This window comes from Gorilla gorilla, chromosome 17 (assembly GCF_029281585.2).
Source record: "Gorilla gorilla gorilla isolate KB3781 chromosome 17, NHGRI_mGorGor1-v2.1_pri, whole genome shotgun sequence".
In the NCBI taxonomy this organism is placed as follows: Eukaryota; Metazoa; Chordata; class Mammalia; order Primates; family Hominidae; genus Gorilla; species Gorilla gorilla.
This window is the reverse complement of record NC_073241.2, coordinates 70,689,555-70,704,656: the sequence shown is the minus strand read 5'-3', so window position 1 is coordinate 70,704,656 and position 15,102 is coordinate 70,689,555. Positions and strand designations below refer to the sequence as shown.

General features: G+C 36.7%; 1 long non-coding RNA gene across 1 annotated transcript in view; it reads left to right on the top strand.

The window, feature by feature from the left end:
• The window catches only part of LOC129528206 (uncharacterized), a 56,277-nt gene extending 41,839 nt beyond the window's left edge, over window positions 1-14,438 (top strand). The window contains exon 5 of the long non-coding RNA XR_008673421.2: window positions 12,409-14,438. This is a non-coding gene — a long non-coding RNA (uncharacterized lncRNA). The remainder of the gene's footprint in view (window positions 1-12,408) is intronic.
• Window positions 14,439-15,102: the final 664 nt, after the last annotated feature.

Genomic DNA, 15,102 nt, shown 5'->3' with positions numbered 1-15,102 from the left:
ATAACAATGTGATTCCATTGTGAATTTATGATTGCTAACCTCAGCTGAGTTCCAATAACAAGACTAACCAATAATTCTAGTATGTTGATCTGGTCAATTTCTTTCCAATATTTACAGTGGCTATTTCAAACCTATTCCATTTTCATTAATCTTCTGGTTCTCCCCATCTGCCCCTGTCAATTCTCAGCAGATGATCTTATTCTTCACGGGGGAAATTGAAGCTGTCATATGGGAGCTCTTGTATCTTTTCATCTTTCTAGCTACACCCATTCTTTTATCTCTATAACTTGTTTAAAAAGGCGAGTTATACATCTTATTTTAATACCAATTCCTTTCTAGATATTTAGGAATGATATATTTCTGCTCACCAATCCCTTCGTTGGTACTTCCACAAGACTCTTTTATAGGATCATCCCAATTAGCAGTTAACAAACTCTAGTCTCTCATAAATAAAATTATACTCTGAACTCCACCCCTATTCCCACTCCCCAATATTGCCCTATATTTCTGCTTACTTGAAAATTAAAATTTTCAAAAGTTTTTTATGCTGTTTCAATGTCTCCATTTCCCTTGAACTGTATTTTATTTTACTATGGTCAGAAAACTTAACATGTCATCTACACTCAGAAGTGTAAAACATTATTGTTGGTTTTAAGTACAATGTTGTATAAGCAATCTGTAGGGTTTATTCATCTTGTTTGACTGAAACTTCATGTCCATTGATTATTAACTCCCCATTTTCCTCTCTCCAGCACTTGGAAACTACCATTCCAATACCTGATTCCATGAATGTGTTTTATTAGATACCTCATATAAGTGATATCATGCAGTATTTGTTTTGTGTGTGTGTGTGTGTGTGTGTGTGTGTGTGTGTGTATGACTTTCTTATTTCACTTAGCATATTGTCTTCAAGGCTTACCCATGTCATCATATACTCCAGAATGTCCTTCTTTTGTACATCTGAATAGTACATATTTCACTGTATGTATGTATCCTATCTTCGTTACCCTTCATCCCATCATCTGTCCAAGGACATTTAGGTTGCTTCCATATCTTGACTATTGTGACCCCACGAACTCTTGAACTCATTTTCATCAGGCTCACATCAAAATTGCCACTATTCTAGTATATGCCTTGGTCATCAAAGCCTACCATATCATAAAGTCAACTTTGTCTTATTTTTTATCTTTTATTTTTTGTTCTTCTCAGCAAAATGAAACATTTTTAGCTTCTTCCCCTTGAAACTTTCTTCTTGTCATTGACATTAACACCATACTTCTCTGTATTTTCTGTATTTACTCCCACTTCTCTGGACATTTCTTAGTTTTGTCTTTAAATATTGTAATTATTTAATGTTCAGTCTTAACTCTTCCCCTCTATTTAACCTTATTCTCTACCACCAGGCAATTGTAGTCAATTACAGAGATTTTTCTTTTCTTTTCTTTTCCTTCCTTCCTTCCTCCCTTCCTTCCTTCCCTCTTTCCTTCCTTCCTTCCTTCCTCCCTCCCTCTTTCTTTCTTTCTTTCTTTCTTTTTTCTCTCTTTCTTTCTTTGTCTCTTTCTTTTTTTCTCTGAGATGGAGTTTTGCTCTTGTTGCCCAGGCTGGAGTGCAATGGCACAATCTCGGCTCACTGCAACCTCTGTCTCCCAGGTTCAAGAGATTCTCCTGCCTTGGCCTCCCAAGTAGCTGGGATTACAGGCATGTGCCACCACACCTGGCTAATTTTTGTATTTTTAGTAGAGACGAGGTTTCACCATGTTGATCAGGCTGGTCTCGAACTCCTGACTTCAGGTGATCCACCTGCCTCGGCCTCCCAAAGTGCTGGGATTACAGGCGTGAGCCATTGTTCCCTTATGATTCAAATTTGCATCTCTATTCATGTACCCATATATTCAACTATAACATTTTTATTTGGTTATTATCTAGGTGCCTAAAAATCCTTGCAAAACAATTTATGATGTCCTACTGACAATATGCCCATCTTCAGTGATTTTCTGCTTTCTTTTCCTATACCTTCTATTTATTTTTCTTGGTATTACCATTGATTGGAAACTCCAAAAGAATGAACAGAAGTGATAGTGGACATCTCCACCTTATCCGTGACTCGAATTGAAACGCTTCTAAAATATCACCATTAAATATGATGATAGTTATTTAGTAGCTGACACTGCTAGTTTCCTATGCAGTATTCATTACCCCCCTTCCATCTTACTAATAGGTAATTGATTTTGAAAAGGGCAGCACTATGTCCAGATTTTTAAAAAAATCTTACTTTTTCAAACTCCATTGCAGCTAAAATACCAGTACTAGATAATGACATGCAAATTTAAGGTTTCTGGGAAATCTTTTTGCATTCTTGACATAGGCACTGCCCCTCCCCTCTTCCACTTTCTTCTTGCCTAGAATGCAGATATGATGCCTCTTAGAGAAGCAGCCATCTTTTGCATCAAAGATTATATAACAGAAAAGTAGAAGAGGCTGGAGACTCTGATGTCATGCCTGTGTTGCCATACGGTCCTGAACTGCTGCTTCTCAAAGCATGGAACAAGTGAAGATTTTCTTATGTAAGCCCTTTCTGATAGGATTTTGATTGTTCTTTGCTGAAAACAAACCTAACTCATATGTACTTGTGGTAGGCAGAATAATGGCCTCCCAAATGTATTCACATTCTAATCTCTAGAAGATGTGGATATATTAAAATACATGGAAAAAGAGAATTAAAGTTACCAGTGGAATTAAGATTGCTAACCTTAAAATGAATTTCAAATAGATACATTATCCTGGATTATCCAGAGGGGTCTAATGTTATCACAAGGGTCTTTGAAAGTGGAAAAGGGAGTTAGAAGAGAAGACAGGAGTGGCGGAGTGTGAGGACTTAACCAGCCATTACTGGCATTGAAGATGGAAGAAGGAGCCACATGTTAAGGAAAACGGGCAGCCTCTAGCAACTAAAAACTGCAATGCAGATATTCTCCTAAAGCCTCTAGAAGAAACACAGCCATGTCAACAACTTGACTTCAGCCCAGTGAGAACTGTAGCAAACTTTTAACACAAAAAACTGTAAGATAATAAAGGTGTATGGTTTTAAGCCAATATATTTGTCATAATTTGTTATAGCAGCTCTAAAAAAAAATCTAATACAGTACTCTTTGTGAGCTTTAGAAACCTGAAACTTCTGTTGGCTGAGTGTTCTATCATAGGCAAACGTAAAATTAAATCAAATGTTTTTCTGATTTAACCGGGAAATAAGTATTATGAGAAGATCCTATTTTTTTCTTTCTTCTTTTAATTATTAATATGCTGAATTACATTAGTATTACTTTAATACGTTTCTGATTTAAACAATCATTGCATTCCTAGGATAAACAATGCATGAACCTGATGCTAAAATTGGTTTACTGTTTTTTATAAGTTGGTCAATATTTTCATCAATACAGTTGGTCTGCAATTATTATTTCTTATATGGGCCCTTGATAATTTTAGAATTAAAGTGAAACTAACTTTGGAAAATGAGTTGGTAACCTTAATCACAAGTCCTAGACTGAAATATTGAGAAAATAATATTATTTGGTTATTTAAGAGTTTGGCAAAACTTGACTGTATGTTAATCTATAACTGGTTTCCTTTTGAAAGAGAGGAAATTTTACTACAATGTACATATTTTAATGGTTATTAAATTTTTATTGATATACTTTGGTAATTTATATATTGTTTTAGAAAATTATTTATTGTATCTGATTTATGTACCACTCTTTTGATTTTCTTTCTTTTTTTTTTTTTTTTTTGAGATGGAGTCTCGCTGTGTCGCCCAGGCTAGAGTGCAGTGGTGCGATCTTGTCTAACTGCCAGCTCCGCCTCCCAGGTTCATGCCATTCTCCTGCCTCAGACTCCCAAGTAGCTGGGACTACAGGAGCCCGCCACCACGCACAACTAATTTTTTTTTTTTGTATTGTTAGTAGAGACGGGGTTTCACCGTGTTAGGCAGGATGGTCTCGATCTCCTGACCTCGTGATCCGCCTGCCTCGGCCTCCCAAAGTGCTGGGATTACAGGCGTGAGCCACCACGCCCAGCCATTGTTTTGATTTTCAAAATCCTTACTATGTTTGCATTTTTATTCTCTTTTCTAATCATAATTTATAGACATATTTCCTTTCTTTATCTCTCTTCTCCAACTTTGTGTGTTTTTTTAAATCAGACTTGCTGAGATAGTCCTAAAAATTGCCTTTACTTTCACTAATTTTTATCTTATTTTCTTTAATTTGCTGCTTTTTATTGTTTTGTTTCCTTTATCTTTTTTTAAAAAAAAAATTTTTTTTTCTATGACATCTAAGTTCAACATAAATCATTTACTTCCAATCTTTAATTTCTTTCTTTTTTCTTTCTAAATTAGTGTCTAGAAAGCTAAACTTCCCACTAGTCCTGTGTTAGTTGTAACTCCCTAATTTGATTACATCATGCTTTTATTATCATTCACTTCTAAATATTTTATAATTCACATTGCTGCAATTTCCTCTTTGACACATGAGCTGTTTTGGAGGTCACCTTTAAATACATACTCTCACATCTACAGATGATTTTTTTGTATATGATATTAGGTGGGAAATCCAAAAACAGTTTTTTCAGTGTATAGCCAATTTTGAAAAACTCCATTTAATAAATACTGTAGGGCCACAGCTGTCCATTTGTATGCCAGGCCACTTTTTTCATAAATGCACGAGTCAATTATGGGGTTATAACCTCACTTCTTTTGTCAATTTGTTTCTGCCTATGCCAGTGCTTTATGGACTTATTTCTATAGGTTTACAATAAAACTTGATGTTGGATAGTGCTAATTCTCTCTTCTCACTCTTTTTCAAAGCAGTCTTGGTTATTTTTGGCTCTTTATTGTTTCATACATATTTTTAAATTTACAATTTATCAAATCTATTTATAAATTAAGGAAATAATTGACAATGTTAAAATACTAATCTTTTCCTTCTTTGAACACAGCATTTCTTCACTTTAGCCTTTCTTTAATGACTATAAATAAATAAAATATAATTTTCTAAGTACAGGTTTGCTTATCTTTTGTTAGATTCATTCTTGGTTACTTGGTGCTCTTTTATGATATTGTCTTCTTTTTAGTTATATTTTCTGGAGTATGAAATTGCAACTGACTTCTGTTTGGTTATCTTATTATCTAGCCATCTTGCTAAACTCCCATATGATCCTAAAATTTATTCATAGTTTCTTTAAATTTTTAATATAAAGTCACGTATCATTTACATTAATGAGATTTTGATTATTCTTTTCTGAACTTTAAGCTTTTTATTTTGTTTCAATCACACTAGCTAGGATCTCCCATACAAAGTCAAGGAGTTGAATTGATAAAAGTGAGTGTATTATCTCATTCCTAATTCTTCTAACATTTCCTGTTTAAAATAATGCTAATAATACTAATAATAGAGAATTTTGTTCCCTTCCTAGTTTGCTGTAAACTTTTAACATTAATTTATATTTAATTTTATTAAGTGTTTTATGAAATTATTGAAACAATTATATGGATATTCCCTTTTAATCTATTAATATGTGTTTCTAAAATAAACCCACATTGGCAATTATGCTTTCTACATGATAGCAGATTCTGTTGGATAATATTTTGTCTAGAATTTTTGCATCTGAATTTGTGAGTGAAATGGATTTTTTTTTCCTTGTTATAATATCTTAGCCTTGTTTTACCTGTTTGTTTCTCTGTGCTGCATTTTGGGAATGGATTTTTAAAAATATTCTCTTCAACTCTAAATATTATTGTTGTACCACAATTATGATTGTAGCCCATCTTGAAATGCCATTATCAATAAAATATTTCTATCAATAGGAATATTTGATCATGCAAGATTTTCTAGTCATTTCTTTTACTTATCTGCATTTGATTTTATTAGCTTATTTTAAAAATAATTTCTTCTTCTAAAATAAATTTATTTTATCAGTTATATCCTTACTCATATGAAACATAATTATCTTAAATTCTTCATCTGACTATAACATTAGTTTTAAATGAGGAAATCATTCTTCTAGTCAGTTTTTTTTTTTCTTTTGACTTTCTTACTTGGTATTTGACTTTTTCATTTGTTTTGAAATTTGGGGATATAGGTGTATGTTGTGTGGAGATTATTTTTCTCTAGTTCTCTTTCTATTCTGTGCTCGTCTCTCACTCCTAGTGGTTTTGCAACTACCTCCACTAGTTTTCAAGATCCAGGTCTCATAAGTGCAAGCATCATTCTGAGAACCATAATCCAGGTTTAATTTTATTCATTTTTAATTAAACATAGAACAAAATTTCTTGTTTTTGGTCTACAGTGAAGATTCTGACAAATGCATGTAATCCTGAAATTACCACTATAATCAAGAAACAAAACTGCTCTATCAACATTCCTCATCAACACATCATGTATGAAATTCCCCTGTGCTACCTTTTGTAGTGACATCCTCCACATCCTTCTCCCATTTCTACCATTCAGCCCCTGGAAACCACTGATGTATTCTCCATTCCGATAGTTGTGGCTTTTTCAGAATGTCATATACATGAAATCATAAAGTGTGCAGCCTTTTGAATCTGGATTCCTTACTTGGCATCATGTATTCGAATGTTATGCACGTAGTGGCATGTGTCAATAGTTTAGTCCTTTTAATTGCTAAGCAATATTCCACTGTATGAATGGACCACAGTTTGCTTATCTGTTTCACAATTGAGAGTTATTTGGTGTGATTCGATTTTTTGGCAATTACCTATAAAGCAGCTATAAACATTCTCTATAGGTAAGCAAATTGGTTTTCATTTCTCTTAATAGAAATCAGAATAGAAAGTTGTTTCGTGTAGCCTATTTTCATGAATGTGGTAAAGTCATCCTGTACTTTCAAACAAAGAGCCTGAATTCAGTCACTTTCCAAAATGCAGTGTTTTTGGTCTCCTTTGCCCAGAGAAGCAGAATCCCTGGCCACCACCACCTGTTTTTAAATCTGGGGTAAGATGACCTTCAGGTTTAGCCCCTTCTTTTAATTTATTCTTTTAATTAAACAAAATAGACCTTATTTTCAATTTTTATTTCTGGATTGTGGAAATATTTCCTTTATTTGTTTCCAAGTTATGTTTTTGTGGTTTTCCCATTCTATATTTTGCCCATATTTAAAATGTGGCAAAGCAGAAGAAGTGATCAGAGTACAAACTCAGAGTCATCTTGAAGAAGAAACACCTGGAGTTTCCAGACAATTCTGCCTCTGCAAATGGCATCATCATTCATCCAGCTAAGCAAATCAAAGAATCAAGGGCTATTCCTGATGTCTCCTTTGCCCTCAGCTTTCTTATAAAATCAAATGCAACATCTTATTAATTCTTACCTTGGGACTATCTCTCAAACCCTTCCGCTCCTCTCCATTTATAACCTCCACTCTGGTTCAAACTCCCAGGGAAGCTGCTATAGCTTCCTGTGTGGTCTGTCCCCCATTTATTCTTCCCTTCTTTCTGCCTAACCTATTCCTCACAATGAAGCCAGAGAGTGCTTTCTAAAGGCACGTATATAATCCAATTACTCCATTGTTTCAGATATTCTTGGGGCTACCATTAACCATAGTTTATAAACAAATTAAGCCTGTGGGCTCTATTAGTTTCCGATTTCATTAACGTTTTTCCTCCACCCTGTATGTTTTGTTTATACCAACCTCTCAATGCTTCGTAGAAATGATACTTGTCTCACTTTAGGACCATTGCAAGTGTTAGTCCATCTTTGTGAAGTGCTTTTCCTCTCCCTTGTTAAACTCGCTTTTATGTATAATGTCTACCAAGGCTTAGTAGAAAACCTTCAAGTCAGTCTTCCCTCACTCTCCAAACTCCTTCAAGTCCTGTTACATACTCATTATACTTTGTAACTTATAGTAATTCTTTAATTTATTATTAAATGTCTACCTTTCTTGTCTTGGTTATTGCACCAGCACCTCTAACTTGCAAGTAGTAACTTCTCATCAAAGACGTTTGTGTGAACAAATAAGTAGCTACAAAAAAACTTTATATACAGAAGGAGTCATTTAAGTGGTGTGATTTGATGGATGCCAGGTATTTTCCTCTCTTCAAATATCTCAACTACTGATATCTGAAAGTTTATCAATCTTCGCTGCTTTTGATTACCCACTGACCTGTCCAGACTCCTCATTTAAAAAGTAATTCCTTCTAGTAACACTAATACATGATGCCCTTAACACTTTAGTGTAATGAGATTATTAGATCACCTTCATTCCCATGAGATAGAGGTATTATATAACATATATAACATTGGAGGTAATTTTCCAGGTTAAGATCTTGCAAAGTTGAAGTGGTCAGGTAAAACTAAAACTGCACTGCCTAGTTCTTTCCCAAAGGGTATACATAGTAAATGCACAAAGTAGTGTTTATTGCAATAGCTTAATTCATATCCAAAAGTAGTCATCACAATTTAGTTGAGTTGAGTGGCAATGGTGTTTCTGAAGTCTTAAACAATGAGCTGTTCATTCAGAGTGAATTAATGTCATTGCTACAAGTGTCCACATAGAGCCTAAAACTGTTTCATTTAGCTTACTTTTGGGGTTGACCAGATAGTTGCCTTCTACGACCCCATCAATTTGGCCTATAACTTGAAAGAGAATTCTATCCTGCTAGCTAAAGTTGCTCGGAGTGACCAGTGAGATTGTTCCACAGCATGTATATAAAACAAATATTAGGCAGATAGCTTATAATGACTTTAATATTTATTTATTCATTTATTTTATAATAAGCAGACATTGGGACAAGAAACTTCTGAAAATATTTATAGTTCTCTGAAAGAAGGTGTCTTCCCTTCCTTCTGGGAGTTAAGGAATGTTTTGACAAGGAAGAAAGGTGGGTGAATAAGAGTGTATTGTATTAATAACTAACATTAATTGAATATAGAATGTGTACTGGGGCTGTAAAAAGCTCTTTATATTGGATTATGGTATTTAATCCTCAACCTTATGAGCTTGATGCTATTAATGCCTCTATTTTATAGATGAAGAAATTGTGTCACAGAAGGTTAAATAATTTACTCAAGATCAACTTGCCAAGTGAGCATTAAACCCCCAGAATGATCCTCTCCCTTGGTGCAGACCAAAGTTCAAAGGGGCTTGGTGTGCAGCCAGTCTCAGATGATTCTATTGTGGTTGGCTGCCAGAATCAAGCTTGCTGTGAAAACACTGATTGAAGAAAAAATAGTCCACACAGCTATGGCTATGGGTCCTGTGCATGAACTGAGAAGAAAGCAAAGTAGCATAAAGATGTAGAGTCAAACTTTTACTGCAGCTCCTCTGAATACGGCCATCTGCACCAGAGCATGGATGAAGTGGTCAAGGTTCTAACGCTGAAGATGGGGAAAATAAAAACCTATCTTTTATTCTTTAGGATACCTATTTTTCAGATTAAGACAACATTTGGAAACAATGCCTAAAAGGATAAAAGATAAGTTGTATTTTCTATAATGCAAGGAAGCATATTTAAGAATCAGAATTTAACCCAAGAGCTAACTACATGCTTCTGTGGCATGGTCTTAGGGATCTTGAAATGCCATGGTGAATCCCTCACTCAAAACTTGCTTTCTAAGCTGTATTCCTTTCACTTTACATTCCAATCCCTATTAAAATGCAAATTCTGCTTTAAATTTTTTTTTCATTTAAAACAAGCAATTTTCAGACTTTTTTTTTGTATAAACCCAGCACAACTGAAAAATATGCCACTCTCCATTCGCAACTGTAGTTCAATATGGCAGTGGTTGTTGTCCAGCTTCCCACAACTTCTGGGTGCAGAGGATATCAGATTTTAGAGAGAAGCTGTGGGGAGAGAATAGAAACCCATACTGTCAAGGAGGGAACTGCACATGGATTTATGTAAGGGAAAGGAGAGCAGTGGGCACCTGGAGGAAGGAGAAAAGAAGAAAAGGGAAACCTTGACAACAGCTCTTCTGACCTCACAATGTACCAAAGATCAGCCTGCCAAATACAGTGGTGCAACTGTGGTTTACAAGTTGAGGTAGTACAATCTGATAATATCTAACAGCCTTCAAGTCCATTTAAAATATTACTTCCAAGTACTAGGCATTGTCCTTACCAGGAAGAGAAGCTCATATGTGAAAAAGAGCTTGGGCTATGGAGGAAAATTCAGATTTAAATTTCTGCATCATCCTTGATCAGCTGACTTGGGGTCTATTAACTAAACTCTCTGAGAATGTTTCTGCCATAACATATGACATATGGATAACGATATTTATGTAGTAGAATTTTTGTGAAGATCAAATGAGGTAGGCTCCAGAGGGTGCTCAACATAGTACCTGCTCAGAGATATTTAATATGAGTTTACACCCTCAGTTTTCTTCCTGGCCCCATGATCTGCTTCTCCTCTCCTTCTCATGTCTCCCTCATGCTGCCTCCTGGTTTTCTGAGGTATCCCATCAAGACCTGCACATTTGAGATGATGTGTTATATGTTGGCTGAGCTTTATCCCTGTATTGGCTTATCTCAAGAAAGGACCTGGGTAAATACATTTGAACCAACATATTGGCAATTAAAACCTTAGTTAATGTTACTCTCTGACAAATAGTTGCATCTTAATAAAAGGTAGCAAATTAAGAGTTGGAGTTTCAGTAGCAAACAAGAAAAAATAAAATGAGGCATCCATGACTGATTAGGCTATAGGACTCTCAAATTCTGGTCTCCAGATTCCAAGATTAGAAGACTGATTTTAGTCCTGGGTGAAGGACATTTAGGAAGAGACTGTGGATACAAAAGAGCTGAGGGTGTGCACAGAATGCTGGGTACTCAGGCATTTCGAAGTCAGGAGATGGGGAAGAGGCTTGAGAATTAGCAGATAGCATGGCGGGAGGAAAACCAGGGTATTGATCCAGAGTTGCTCCACATCCATGTTTCTACCTGCTCAACTAGAAACCACTCTGAGGCTTGCAGAAGTTAGCATGCTGAAAGCAGTTTATATGTTCTTACTCTTTCATCCTCATCATAATCAAAGGCACCTCTGGTTCATCTTTTTACTATAAGCCATCTGCTCAATCCTTCCTTAATATTTCAGCTAAGAATTGAGATATTTTCAATTATTTAAGTTATGTTGGAATCAGAGATATTGTTATCCTACCTTGGAATCTATTTTATGTTTCCTTATGACCTCCTCACCACTTTTCATAGTCTAATGGTTAAAGCTTGAGATTTGGAGTCAAATGATCTGTGGGGTTTGGGCAAGCTGATCCTCCAGTTTTCATCTATAGTGGAAATATGAGATATCTCACATTATTCTGACTATTGAACACTTAAGAAGGAAAAGCATTCCAACAATGTCTGACACATCAGCAGTATTGCCCAGGGGTCTGCAGTCAGCATCTGGGGTTGGGGACACCTCCACCTGGAGCCCCAGGAGGCCAGAGACACCATAGCATAGATTGACTGATGGTGTATATATTGTGCTTCTAATGTCATCAGGGGAAAAAATGGTCTTCTAGAAGGAAGAATAACATTACAAAGGAAGAAAAGCAGGCTGGGCGCCGTAGCTTATGCCTGTAATCCCAGCACTTTGGGAGGCCGAGGCAGGCAGATCACAAGGTCAGGAGATCGAGACCATCCTGGCTAACACGGTGAAACCCCGTTTCTACTAACAATACAAAAAAAAAAAAAATTAGCTGGGCATGGTGGCGGGCGCCTGTAGTCCCAGCTACTCGGGAGGCTGAGGCAGGAGAATGGCGTGAACCTGGGAGGCAGAGCTTGCAGTGAGCTGAGATCGCACCACTGCACTGCAGCCTGGGCAACAGAGTGAGACTCTGTCTCAAAAACAAAAAACAAAAAAAAAAAAAAAAAAGAAAGAAAAAAGAAAAGCAGCCCATAGGTTGTAATTGCACTTTCTGTAAAGAACATCCTACCCAAAAAGCCATACTCTATTTTAATAGATGTGTTAAAGCTATTCAAAATGTTAACAAAAAGCATCAGAACCAAGCCATGTACATTGCTGGAAAATTAATTAGCCTTAGGAGAAGATAACTACAGAGAAAGTGGAAGTTGCCATGATCACTCGAGGCAATTATTGTGTGAAGAAGGGGAAAAAGTGATTTTTTTTTGTATCAATTGGTAAAAAGTGAGCAAACTTTGGCTCAATGGGAAAAAAAACTTTCTCTACCTTATGAAATAAAATTGTAAAATTTCATTGCTAGAAGAAAACTCTGAAATCATATTAGCTTATCTTCTCAATTGACTTGTGAGATGACTGAGGTCAGGTTGGGTTTAGTGACTTTCACAGAGTCACACAGGAGGCATACAGAATCGGAAAACATGGCTTGACTCCCTGCTCCATTGCTCTCTAGCTATAAAACCTTATTTCCTTTGTTCTACTTTCAGGAGTCCTGAGAGAAGCTGAGGGCTTCAAGCAATGAGATTTGAGCCTACCTCCCTTCATCAAAAGTGCAGCTAGAGAAACTTGGAGAAGCAACCAGAACGGGAGTTGGGAAGGTAATACTTTTACATCAAAACAACACTAGCTTTATTGGCTGTAATAAGAGCAAAGTATGTAAGTAGAAATGATATTAATCTGTCATGCATATCACTTCTCAAGTGGTTCCTCAACAATAGTGTTAATCAAGCTTTGCCCTACTTTTATCGGAAACCTGGTGAAGAATAGCTTTGACATTTATCAGACATAGGACACTAAGAAAATTGCCGTATGTATAAGTAAATTTATGCCTTGAAAATGTTTGTGCCATGCTCTGGGAAAGGGGGTCAGGAACAAATGAGAGGGTAGAGGTAGAAGGGAAAGGTCTGCAGAATGTGGAGGTGAGAAGGAAAGAAGAAAAGGGTTGGGCATGGAGGGAGGTAACGTCGGGGCTAAACCTAATAGGCCTGGGGAGCCTCCAGAGATTCAGGCAGTTAAGTTTCTCTCCTTTTTTTTTTTCCTGGTGTTCTCATTTTCATTTGGGTGGCTTTGGGCAAGTCTTTCTGAATCTCAGATGGTGCTAACACTTTCATCCAACTGAGGAATCAATAAGATGACACGCTTAAAAGTGTTTTGCTAACTATAAAGTGATACACTAATGTTATTTAGAGCAAGGGAGAAAAAGTAGAGAGCATCTAATAACTTACAATGCTATTATGGTAAAAAAAAAAAAAAAGTTTGTCCACAGGATACACAAAGATGAATGAGTAAAAAGTGATTCATCAATTATCCCAACCTAGAAAGACTCAGCCAAGGATGGGCAAAATACTAAATTCCTCTCTTAGCTATATATGGAATAGGTCAGGGAGAGGGTTTATTTTACTGCTCTCCTTCTTATAAATGTGGGGTTCAGAATTGAACAGTTGTTCCATCAACCATGACCCTAAAAAGCTGGGTATGCTAGGAATCTAGGAGAAGAGATTCAAATGTATTTTCACTTGGATATAAAAATGGGGAGGAAAAGCCACAGTGGTGACATGTCATTTTGCATACCTCAGAATTCCAGAGATCCCTAGCTTTCGATTCTGTGCAGGCTCTTTGTGGTACTGGCTGTATCAGCTGCTCTTGACCATGAACCAGAGCATCTTGGAGAGGAGCTGCTAAGTGCCTACTGAGTCTGTAGCATGGAAAACATGTCTGCAACGTTAATGGAGAGCTCTGGTTTCTGGGGCTGAGAGATTTCAATCACTGATATTGTCAGTGAGTGAGGGTGGCAGGGGCCATGGTGTATGCTTGTCTGGAATAAAGAATATCAGTTTTGAAAAAAAAATCAAAAAACAAAAACAAAAACAAAAACAACCTTGCTGAGTAGGTGCCAGGTCTGGTTGTGAGCCATTAGTAGGTGTGTAAGCGGACTGGAGCTGGGCCGACTTCCCCCGACGCAACAGGGAGCCCTCCTGCAGGGCCAGGCAGCTCACCACAGCACCACTGCTCAGAAACAGGAGGTTAATTAGCCCAGCACTTAATGAGAGCGTCTGGAGGAACTGTTAAGAAAATACTAAAAAATAAATGAGATGGAGAAACGATGGAAGGAAGGCATAGACATGCTCCGAAATGGCTGGTAGAAGAAATAATATGGCTGAGACAAATTGAGAATGACTGAGCAGCTGAAGCCTGGACCCAGTGCTGCTGAAGGGGCACCCTCTTAATGAACAAGCAGTGCAGAGATGGAGGAACTTATGAAGCTTGGCAGCTATGGTGGTGGTGAAGTGTGTGTGCATATGTGTGTGTGTGTTGGGGGTAGGGTAGAATGGGAGATAGGGTTTCTTTTCATTTTAAGGACTTTGGAATCACAAGACTTCTAAATCAAAGAAATTATTATCTTCTATCCCTAGGATCATTTCTATTTATTTCATATTAAGCTTGGCACTTATCAAAAATAAATATTTGTGGAATAAATGAGTGGATTAAAAAAATGAGTTTTGTTAATTCAATGCCATGATTTCATGGCAGTTGTTTTCCAACCATGCTCCGAAAAGTCTGAGAGTTCCATGGAGATATGTCAGGAAACTCCACGAAATTGTTGGCAAACTGCTTAGATGAGTATATGGCTCTTCAGAGAAGTATTTCAAAGTCCAAACACTCAGCAGGGCCTGATTTAGAACTAGGGGTGTAAATGAGCCAAATTTCAGCCTGGCTATCCTAGCCCAAGGTCACAGGGAGAGTTGGTAGCTGAGTTGAGGATTAAGTCAAGAACTTCTGACTTCAATTCCAGTGCCCTTTCCAATTCGCCATGCTTAAGGCTGCATAAATTTCAGAAGGTTGGGCCAAATAATAAATCAAATGTTCACGCAAAATTGTCAGTGCCTTGGAAATGCAACAAAACTTGAGGGGGAAAAATAAAAAATTTAGCCAGTTTTTCAGGGAAATGATTGTCCAAAAATGAGGACTTAGACAATAAACAAAGTCAGGACAGAAAACCCAGTAAAAATGCACACACATAGCATTATCAAAGAGATCACAACGCTGTGAAATCCTACTCTTGATCTGAGCTACTGTTCTTTGAGGTAAGTAACATTATCCCAATACTATAGTCTGAAGGCTAGTATCCTCTCAAAATTTATATGGTGGACCCAAATACCTAATATAGTTAAAAGGTGGGG